Raw genomic sequence first — 10917 nt, forward strand, 5'->3', positions numbered from 1 at the left:
TTCCATCGATTTCCATGAGAGGTGGATCGCATCCAGGAAGAATGAGTCAACTTCATTCCTTGGGCAGAGCTCGCCAAGCTGAGGAGAATTACACCAGGCATGCCTTGGGATCACCTCGTGTCCCCCTCTTCGTGTGCTGCTGTCCCACTAATAACCTCCTAAATGTGGTTACGGCTTAGAACGAGGTGGGAATTCTTTTAAAAACGGCTTTTAATCCCCGGAAAAGAAAGTTTTGGGAAATATATCCTCCCCGCAGTGTCACATCAGCTGCAGATAACTGCTGAGCCGAAAAGCCTCTCACACACACGACAGCACCATCCAAGGCAGGACAGGACAGCTCAGAGCTCAAGGAAGGTGAAAGACAAAATTTACACATCCCAGGGATTCATCCCTCTGCTCTGGCTGCTAAGCCCTGTTTCTCCTCTCCCCACAATTTCGGTGTTGAACCGTGCAAGGTTTTGGTTTTATTTGCACGGAGAAGGTGAAAACTCGCAGTTTCCTCCCCACTCCCTTCTCCCAGGGCAGGGGAGCTCTGCTCACCCCCCCCAGGGACGAGCAGAAGGTTGAATTGAGAGAGAAACCTTTCCCCACTCACAAATGCACATTTATTGTGGCTTTTTTTTTTTTTTTTACAGGTGGAAGAAAAAACTACTCGTTCCTTTCAGAGGTTTGGGTTGAAACAGCAATGGACAAACACTGTCAGGGTTCTGCTCTTTGCATTCAGACACCCCAAGTTTCACACAGGCCCTCCCATTCTTGATTAACATAAAAATAACACTTCAGACATCTAGCAGGGAGCTCATCAGGCTTTTCTACCTTGCTGGTGGCTTTTTAGCCCAGAAATTGGCCAAATGAGAGCTTGTGGCAGCCTCACAGGGACGCCAGAATTTTGTCGTGAGGTGCAGCCCGTGATAAGCTCATCAATGAATAGTTAAAAACCAAGCTCCAAAAGTGTGGTTAGAAAATGAAATGCAAATATATACAAAATAGCCAATGGTTCCTGTGGATATAAATGCCTGCCTACCTCATGAGTGCTATTTTCCAGCCAGCTTTCCAAGCAGAGCAGCCCTTGCACTCCTGTATCTACAATTGTGCCATTTATAAGCCAGGAGCCCACCTCGCCCAGGCACTGGTTCCTGCAGTGACTCATGTTCCACGGGGTTATTCCTGGGAATATCTGTGCTAAAACAGAGCAAAGAGCAGAATTTTGGGGAAGGAATGACCCAGTTGGGAAAGCACCAGACACTCTCACTATTCCTTGTCAGAAAACATGAAAACACTGCTTTACAGCCTGGGGGAGAGAAAGGCTTTTACAGCTGGCATTGAAATAAAATATTACACTGAGACCTGGGTCAAACAAAAGTCTGGATGAATAATTCTGGCTCAGGTTGTGGATGCTCCATCCCTGGAAGTGCCCAAGGCCAGGCTGGATGGAGCTCTGAGCAACCTGGGATGCTGGAAGGTGCCCCTGCCCTGCTCATGGAATGGGATGAGCTTTAAGGACCCTTCCAAGCCAAACCAGTCTGGGATTCCATGCTGGAATCTTGTCATTTCCAAGAAGGAAATAAAGTTTCTCAATAAAGGATGAAGAGATCCATAAAAAAGCAGCACAGCAAGCTGCAAACTCTAAGCCAATTTGCTAAGGGACATCTTGTTTTATCAGGCCTTCCCCTTAAAATCCTGTTTCATTCCTTTTCTGTGCCCAAGCTGCCCACTCTGCTGCTGCAAAAGCAACTTCCAGCCTCCCTGGTGGAAGAATACAGGAGTAAAACATAAAACAGGTGTAAGTAGGTGGCTTTTATCCTCTCTGCAACAACAGAGCTGTGCAGGATGCTTGGGCAGAGCTCCTGCTTGCAGAACAAACCCCCCTAAAACAGCAGAGAGAGGCCAGGCAGGCACATCCCACCCACACAAACTCACCTCCAGACTTCCTCATGTTCTCATTTTGGACCCTTCCAGTGCCCTGACACACATCAGGCGTTGCTTCACTGCCACTCAGCTGTGGTTTTGCTCCCTCGGTAGGGGTGAGATGGGGAAATGGTTTCATTTCTCCGAATTATAAAGTTAAACAGAGTGAGCTGAGAAGCTCTGTGGAAAATAATGGAGTGAGATCATCCATACAATGACTTAAATATGTTAAGGAAACTTCTCTGTCTGACTTGGAGCCACTCTGGCAGTCACACCCTCAGCACCGGTGCTGTCACTGCTGTCACCCTGTCACAGGGGTGGCTTCAGTGACCCCACACACTCCCCACATGCCCCATTTCCACCCCTTTTCTTCCCCAGCTCCACCCCAGGTTTCCCACAGCAGTCTCAGATCTCTCCTCCCATAAATCCACGGATTCCTCAGTAAATGGCTCAAATAAGAGCAGCATTCAAGGCCTGCCCATCCACAGAAGCCCAGACTGGTTTGGGTGGGAAGAGGCCTTAAATCCCAACTCATCCCAGCCCTGCCATGGGCAGGGACACCTTCCACTATCCCAGGTGGCTCCAAACCCCGTCCAGCCTCACCTTGGACACTTCCAGGTGCTTTGGTGCATTTTAAGGGACAGCACTGCTTCATATGGGGAACATATTTTCTACAAAATTATCACTACAACCTTTTAACTCCTCCCTCATGCAACCCAGAATGTGGCTCAGTTACACATGACAAACACACTGGATATTTGGAAGGGAAGCCGAGTCATAATCAGTGATTTTGTCACAAAGCTCAGCGGAGGGAACCATCCAGGCAGTGAAACCTTTGGTTCTGAAGTGTGTCAGCCACTAAAAAATGGGCTGGCAGGGCACAACAAGGGTTAAAGAATGACTGGGAAACAGCAAAATGGGAAAATTTCAACATTTCAGCAAGCTGCCATTGTCCCCAACTTCTTTTTTAAACAGTTGAGAGTTGCAGCACTTTTTGAGCTGACACTGAGCTCTGTGAAAGCCCTGCCAGCAAAGCAGCTCAGAATTCTGCTCAATAAGCACCTCATCCCTTAATTTTTTACAGATGGACCTGATCATCACCACCCACCTCCACCAGGAAAGGGAAAACCATCACTTTAAAGAAAGACACCCAAATTCTGCACTTTATTATGAATAAATAGAAACCAAGATGTGTTGGCAGCGTTATCATTCACCAAACAAATCAGTTTAACATTTTGCCCTCCCATTAAACACAAACTGATATGAAATTGTTCATTTTATCTCTCAGGTTGTTGGAAAGGCCACAGTTCTGGCCATTTCTCCATTTAGCCATTTTCTCACTGCTCCTACAAGCAGACATTCCACAAGGAAATTCTGGATGCTTCTATATTAATAAAATCTAGAATAAAAATAAAATGTAATATAAAAATAATAAAATAATAAAAAATAAATATAATAAAACTCCCAATTTTATCATACATCTGGTACAGATCTCTGGGAAATACAACCTTAGGTTTATAAACTGTGCCAAAGCCACAGAGGTAAGAGATGATCTATTAAAGAATAACCAAAACTCAGCTCATGTCACCCAAGAACAGAATCACAACTCACTAAATTATCAAATGGGTAAATCCAGTATTTTTTTGTCATTCATTCAAGTGGCTGCATTTTAGCAAGGGAAAAAAAACTCAATAAAAGAATTTTCTTCTGGTAGGATGAGAAAAATGCTAAACATGTTTTTATGGGAGAAACAGATAGAGCACTGGCTTGAGCACTGAAAATCTCTCATGCCCTGATCTATAAATAAAACTGGTTGGGCTTTTCTTTTGTACTAAATTTAAAGGAAAGCCTTTTCCATGGAGAGTTTGCTTTAAAGCAAACTCTGGCCCAGAAGGACTTTAAGGATGGTGTTTCCAGCAAGCAGCATGAATGAATTAAACAATAAATGCAGGCAGAGAGCAGCTGTGTGTTTCTTTAGCAGAAGCAGATGAATGTGCGGCTCAAACACGGCTGGGTTCTCCAGAAAAGACAATTCCTGATGGTTCTCACCCAGTTTGCAACCAGTTTTCCTCCACCCTGCTCTCCACGACCTTGGCTCAGGTGCCATTTCCCCTCCAGCATTCCACCCCTGTGGCCATCAAGCAGAAATTTCAAATTTTGTTGCACACACAATATGAAATTATTCAGCTTTTCTGAACAATTTGTATATGAAATGATTCAGCTTTTCTGTGGGTTATCCACAGGGAAAGGGCAGCAGAGGCACCTGGCTGTCCTTGGCAGCTCCACCAGAGCACCCAGGGCCTCTCTGCTCGTCTGGCACAGAGGGAATCACTGTCACAGGCACTGCCACTGCTCAGCTGGAAATCACCAAGGCCTCCTCTCCCCCTCCCAAGTTCCTACCTGGAGCCACGAGCTCCAAAATAACCCCTGTGAGAAATGGGTTTGTAAAGAATTTTTAAAGCTTGATAGAAAGCCCACAAATATAATATAAAATTCAGCACCATTCCATCAAAACCCAGCCTATTTCCTAATTACAATACCTTATAAATATTTTTCAACCTATTAACTTTTGCTACACAAAATTACTATTACTTCTAACACTAATATTTTTACCCCACTTAGTTCTACTACAATGCATCTTTCACTATTCTAATTCTCTGAAACATCTAGACTTTTTACAAACCCAGATTTTAAAACTTGCTAAAACTTAAGTCCAGTTCAATCTCTTTCTCAACAATGTCATCTTTATACCATTGCCCTCCTAAATCAGCACAATTTATATTAATGTTTACATGCAGATGTACAAAAAATGTACATACAGAGGTACAAAAATGTACATGGGTACAGTTTCTATCAGATTTGGGGAAGGAATGGCCCAGTTGGGAAAGCACCAGACACTCTCACTATTCCTTGTCAAAAAACCTGAAAACACTGCTTTACAGTCTGGGGGAGAGAAAGGCTTTTACAATTGGCATTGAAATAAAATATTACACAATTTACATTTCATTAAAATAAAATATTATCCCCCCATCAGGTTGTAAAAAGTCTTTATAAATCCATTTCTCACAAACCCCCTCAGAGGGGCACCAGCAGTGGCAGCACAATCCCCTGGCACAAAATCCGTCCCTGAGTCACTCAGGGGACACTGGGGCACTGCAGCAGAACCTGCTGTGCTTCCAATGCTCGTTAGGCTGCCACTAATTATTATCTGTTACAATACCAGCCACTAATTACTGTCACCTGACTTTTCAGACACTGTCACCTTCATTTCCTGAGCCCAAACCGCTGCAGGTGCAGCACATCTCACCCCAAAGCTGGCAGAATTCCTGCAGCAATCCGGGTTTCCCAGATCACTTCTGCATCAGTTCTGGAGTTCCACTTGCTCCCACTTTTCCTCCAATTTTCCTCCAGTCCTGACAATTTGTGTCCTTCACTTTTTTTCTAGAAAGCAAAGGGGTTTTCTCTTCCTTTCAAGGGCTGCACCTGCTTTTTCCTTCTTTTCCCCTGCAGAGATTTCTCCTGACACAGGAATTGGGTGTCCACACCAGGCCCCTGCAAACCTCTGGGGCATGAATGAATTTGAAGAAAACCTCTCCCCCAGCCCCATCCCATCCTGACCTCTGTGCCAGCAGAGCAGGGACTCTAAAACTCCTAAATTTTGTTTAAACACAGCAAAAAAACGCCAACATTGCAAAGGTTCCTGCCAGAACCACCCCAGCCTTTGCTGGTGCTCGTCACCTACAAGTGATTTTTTCAGTATAAACTTCAGTGATGCAGTGCAGATGCACAAACCAGGGATATAAATCAAGATTTTGGTGTGAGAACTCTGATTTGCTTCCCTGGAGCTGTGAACCAGCCTTCAGTTCAGCACCCCAAACCAGCTAAAGATCTCAGAGAGGATGGGGAGCCCCCAGCTCAGGGAGGAGTCCACGGGCAGAAAACTTCCCCTGAAAAGTTCAAGGAAAAAAAAAAAAAAAAGGAAAAAATCAAGAAAAAGAAAATATCAAAGAAAATATCAAGAAAAAAATTCTCTCACTGTTCAGGACAGCATCACATGTGGTTGTTGCTCCTTTGTCCACGTAGGGAATTTCTCCATGGATTTGTCAGTGCTTGAGAAGCAGGAGAGAAAAATTCTGCCTGAGAAACCTGGGATAGTGGAAGTTGTCCCTGCCCATGGCAGGAGGGTGGAACGAGGTGCTCTTTAAGCTCCTTTTCCACCCAAACCATTCCATGATTCCTTGATTCTCCAAGTCACTGACTGACTGGAGAGGTCCCTGCTGTGTGTCCTGAGAAATTGAGATTTATTCCATGACAGACAGACAAAACCCCCACATGTTGAAACAGCTCACTGAGACTAAAGGCAGACAATAAATGGATTTTAGCTGGGCTGCCAATGATCCCAAAAGCTCATCCTGGCTCACTCAAATCACAGCTCCTCCTCCCCTCTGCGTGCTTGTGGTGACTTGGGAAAGGGATTTGTGGCAGCTTTGGGGACTCTGGGACAGCTGAGTTAACAGTCATGGATCCCAAAGGGTCTCTATTTCATACTCATTAATGCTCATTATGTTTCCAATGCTCAGAATGTTCTGTGAGCACAAAGGCTGAACTTCCTCCTACCTACCCTGGAAATAAATAAACCCTCAGGTCATTCGACCTGCTGGGGTTTCTATTTCCAGGAGAGAGCAGGAACACTGAAAAGAAAAAAAAAAAGAAAAAAAAGAAAAAAAAGAAAAAAAAAAAAAAAACCAAAACCCACCCAAAACAACAAAACCAAGCCTTTCCCAGCAAATTCTGATGTATAGGATTTGACATAATGGTGCAAAAACTTTTGGCAAAAAAACCCCAGGGGTTTGAAATTGCTGTGCTGGGGGTTCACCTGCGGCTTGGCTGGTGCCTTTTGGGGCTACCTAAAAACAGAGGCCAGACAAAATTAGGAGAATAAAAAACAGTTCTATTTATTGAAGGGCCTTCGGGTACATTTAGCTCAGACAAAGCCCCCCAGGGGCTACACCCAAAATGGACCAGGGGTCACAGGTTTTCACACTTTTATAAGTTTGGTCCATTTGCATGGTGGGGGTGAATGTTCCAATTACAGCTTCAGGTAATGAAGGAATTTACCCCAAGTTTACTCCCCCCAAACTCATTTTTGTTTAACTTTTTTTGGGGCCTGAGGCAGTGAGGTGTCCTTGACTGCCAGGCCTGGAGAGGAATTGTTGTGTCTGCCCAAAATGGGAAAGCAGCAGCTCACACTGGCCATGGAGTTCAGAGTTCTACACTGAAGAACTGCAGGATTACGAATAGATGAAAAATAGAAAAAACAAAACTCTAAGGCTTCAGGGTGGGTGACAGGGCTCAGGTGCCCCTGCACAGAGGGTGTTTTGCGGGGTGGCTCCTTCAGCAGGGCCTGAGTGGCCACGGGGAGCTGTGGGCTGGGAAGGGGAAGAAGAAAAGGAGGAAGAATTGAAGATGAAGCTCTCTTAAACAAAGTCCTGGGGGGCTGCTCCCCTTGCAAGGTGCTCCTCAGCAGAGGGCAGAAGGGGTTTTTCCACCAGAAAAAAATGCCTTTTTAGGTGACCAAGGTGTCCTTAATAAACAATTTGCTTTATTTCCAGGCCGTGGTGCAGGGGAGCTGCTCCTGCCCTGGTTTGAGTTTGAGAAATCCCCCTGAGCACCTTCAGCCCCGCACAGACCCCAGCAATCCAAGTCCTGCAGCACTTTCACAGCTCCATGGGTGGGTGGGTGGGAAATTCCAGGAGGAATTTCCCCATGGAAAGGGTGCTCAGGCCCTGGCAGGGGCTGCCCAGGGAGGTTTGGAGTCCCCATCCCTGGAGGTGTCCAAGCAAGGGCTGGATGTGGCACTCAGGGCTTTGGGCTGGGGACAAGCTGGGGACAGGACTTGGTGGTCTTGGAGAGCTTTCCCAACTTTAAATGGTTCTGTGAATCTTTGATTCCAAGATTTGTAACCAGCAGTGTGAGGTTAATGCAGGATTTTTTTTATCCCATGCTCCTCCTTGTAATTCCTTTCCTCTTCCCTTCCCTCTAATGAAATTTTTCCATATTATTAATGGCCAGGGTGGATCTCCAGAGTGTGTCCCTTCCAGGATTTTCTTGTTTGCTGCAGTCTTCAATTTTTTCCAGTTCATTTCCTATTTTGCTGCTCTAAACCCCACTGCCAAAAAAAATCTGGTAGTGGAACAGAAAATTCCGATTTTTGAGAATGGACATTTGACCCAGCCTCTTGTTGATCAGCTGCAATTCACCCCTCAAAGGTCCAGCAGTGGCTGACAGCTCCTCCAGGTGGGCTTTTCTCTCAGGCAGAAGCATTCCAGTCACTGGAATGGGGAACACTGAGTCATGTAATTTATGTGGAATTAGTAATCCAAGGGCATTCAGCCAAAAATACAAAGATTGGATTTCGAATGGGCTGTTCCATCAGCTTCCTTTAGGAATTGAATTATTAGGAATGAAATTAATGAAATGGATTTATGCCTAGATAAGATAAATGTTGTCTGCCATATCCAAGGAAGGGACAGACACCCAAGAAAAAGTTCCTCACTCCTGGATGGGAATGTTTGAAACCAGAGTGGCTCTGTAATCCCCCATGGAAAGAATTATTTGGATTTAACGTAATCCCTCAGCAGAAAAATTGGAACCATCACAGACTCCACTGATATTGGAGCTCAAGTGCAGGATGGTGCCAGTTGGAACGGGCTTGGAGTTAGGGAATTCCTCGGGACATGCGAGGAGAAAAAAAATCTGATGTAATTTCATGGATTATTGTTGGGTTTATTCACTTCTGTGGCTTCTGAAGGAACAACTTCCCACATTCAGCTGCTCATGACACAGACACTTCCTGGTACACATAAACTGGGATTAAATCCCTCTGGAGGTGGGTCAGGCTGATGGAACTGCTCTTTCATTACTCTGATAGTGGGACTGGAGATTTTGGGGGTCTGGCACTGGGAATTAGGGCTGAGTTAATTCCGTTCACTGCTGGGATCTTTGACCACATCGATTTTCACTTTTAAATGTCCTCAGTAATATTTTTTGTTTGTTCACTTCTTCCAACTTTCAGGTACAACCTTTCTAATAACAAAAATAATCTCACTCTGAAAGTGGATTTCATCTTTTCTGCAGCGTTTCAGCACATCAGTTCTACTGATGTCCATAAAGAAGAGAATTAAATCAAGAACCCAGTCCCAAAAGCTTTTATTTTCGGTAAATGGAGATGATAAAAGCTCAGCAGCTCCTGTGCAGGTGAAGTCTGTCTCTCTCCCTTATCTGAAAAAGGGTTTGAAGTTTTTGGTTTAGTTATAGAGGCCAGATGGGATGAACCCAGATGTCACCCTGTTGTAGATGCTGGTGAACTCAATGGGAAGAATTATGATGTTTAACTCTAGTTTAGAAGGCTGAATGATTTCTTTATTATAATTATGCTATAATACATTAATATACTACATAAAAGAGGATACTAAAACTACATGTTACTTTCTCTATCATATCTAACTCTCTAACAACTCGTGACCCTGTTTGCTAGAGTCTACACACAGGTAGATCTGATTGGCCATCAGGCCCAAACAATCCACCATAATTTAACTAAGCATTCACTCTAGATAAACAATTCTCCAAACACATTCTACAAGAGAAAAACAAAGAACAGAAGCAAAAATGGTTTTCTCTTTCATTTCTTTCTGTACAACTTTATAAAAATCCTGAGAGAGAGAAATGTGCTTACCACACCCAGATGTCACCCCAAGGTGACTTGCCCTGAAAAGCCTGTGATGGGTCTGGAAATGTAACTCCTGAGCCTGCAAGCTAGAGGTTATCCAGGCATTCTGGACATGCAGGGATCCATCCCTCCCCTCGTAAAGGAGCAATGACCTCAGCAGAACAACCCCACAGTTCTGCATGCATCCACTGAAGGCAGTGGCTTTGCAGCAGCAGAGCTGGGATCAGCATCTGGGCTGCTGTCTTGGATACCTCCAAAATCCATGACCTCTTCCTCTGGGAGGATGTGCTTCCAGGAAATCCATATTATTTTGGCTGGAAGTCCTTCAGAGGGTGTCATCAGCCCACCAGCACAGCTCCCCTGCTGTGCTGTGCTCTGCAGAAAATTCAGTTTTCTGTAGGAATCTGAGAATGAAGCTGCTTTGGCAGTGCCTGTATTTCCACTTGGATCTGTCAGGGGAGCAAAGGATCCGAGGGGCTGAACCTTTCCACATCTCCTCAGCTCCACTGCATTACAAGGGCCGAGGGGCTCCTGGGTTAGGGAGGGCTCTGACACCAGCAGGGTCACACTTGATCCGAGCTGGCTGGGCAACCCCAGCAGGGGAAATGTTTCCAACACCAACAAGCTCCCCTCTCTGTTCTCAGGGAGGGATTCCTGGATAAAGCAAGCAGGAAATTCCCAGAGGCTGCAGGAGCACTGAGGGACAGGGGATGGAGATGGATGGACTGAATTGCAGTGGCGAGGCTGGGATGTTACCCAAAGCTACTGAGGGCACTTCATCCTCTCAATCCCCTTCCCTTCATCCTCCCAGTTCCCTTCACCCTCCCAGTTCCTTCATTTCATCCTCCCATTTCCCTTCACTTCATTCTCCCTGTTCCCTTAATTTCATTCTCCCAATTCCCTTCATTTCATCCTCCCAGTTTCCTTCATTTCATCCTCCCAACTCCTTCCCTTCATCCTCCCAGTTCCCTTCAAGGCACCCCAGTGCTGTGGCTCAAATCTGACACCCAATAGAATGGAAAAAGAACAATTTCAGCTCATTTTTCCGACTAAAAATCTCAGCCATGGCTGACAGCTGTCTCATCATGGCATTTAATTATTATTAAAAGGAATAATTTTCATTATTTCCATACTGTCACTTGTGGTCACAGCTTTCCCAGCTTCTGATTGTTCTGTTTTCTTCCTCTCCTTCCTTTTCCTTGTTTATAAATATCAGAATGGGGACACAGAACAAATCACCTTGCTGGGAATGGTCCTTAAAGACACTGATAATAACCATG

At 45.0% G+C, this 10917-nt stretch overlaps 1 long non-coding RNA gene across 1 annotated transcript; it reads left to right on the plus strand.

Moving 5' to 3' along the window:
* The first annotated feature begins 2769 nt into the window (after window positions 1-2769).
* On the plus strand, window positions 2770-3130 carry LOC137461712 (uncharacterized). The gene is made up of 2 exons (XR_010993463.1): window positions 2770-2859; window positions 2993-3130. It is a non-coding gene; the product is annotated as an uncharacterized lncRNA (long non-coding RNA).
* Window positions 3131-10917: the final 7787 nt, after the last annotated feature.

Source organism: Anomalospiza imberbis, chromosome 23 (genome assembly GCF_031753505.1).
Source record: "Anomalospiza imberbis isolate Cuckoo-Finch-1a 21T00152 chromosome 23, ASM3175350v1, whole genome shotgun sequence".
Lineage (NCBI taxonomy): Eukaryota > Metazoa > Chordata > Aves > Passeriformes > Viduidae > Anomalospiza > Anomalospiza imberbis.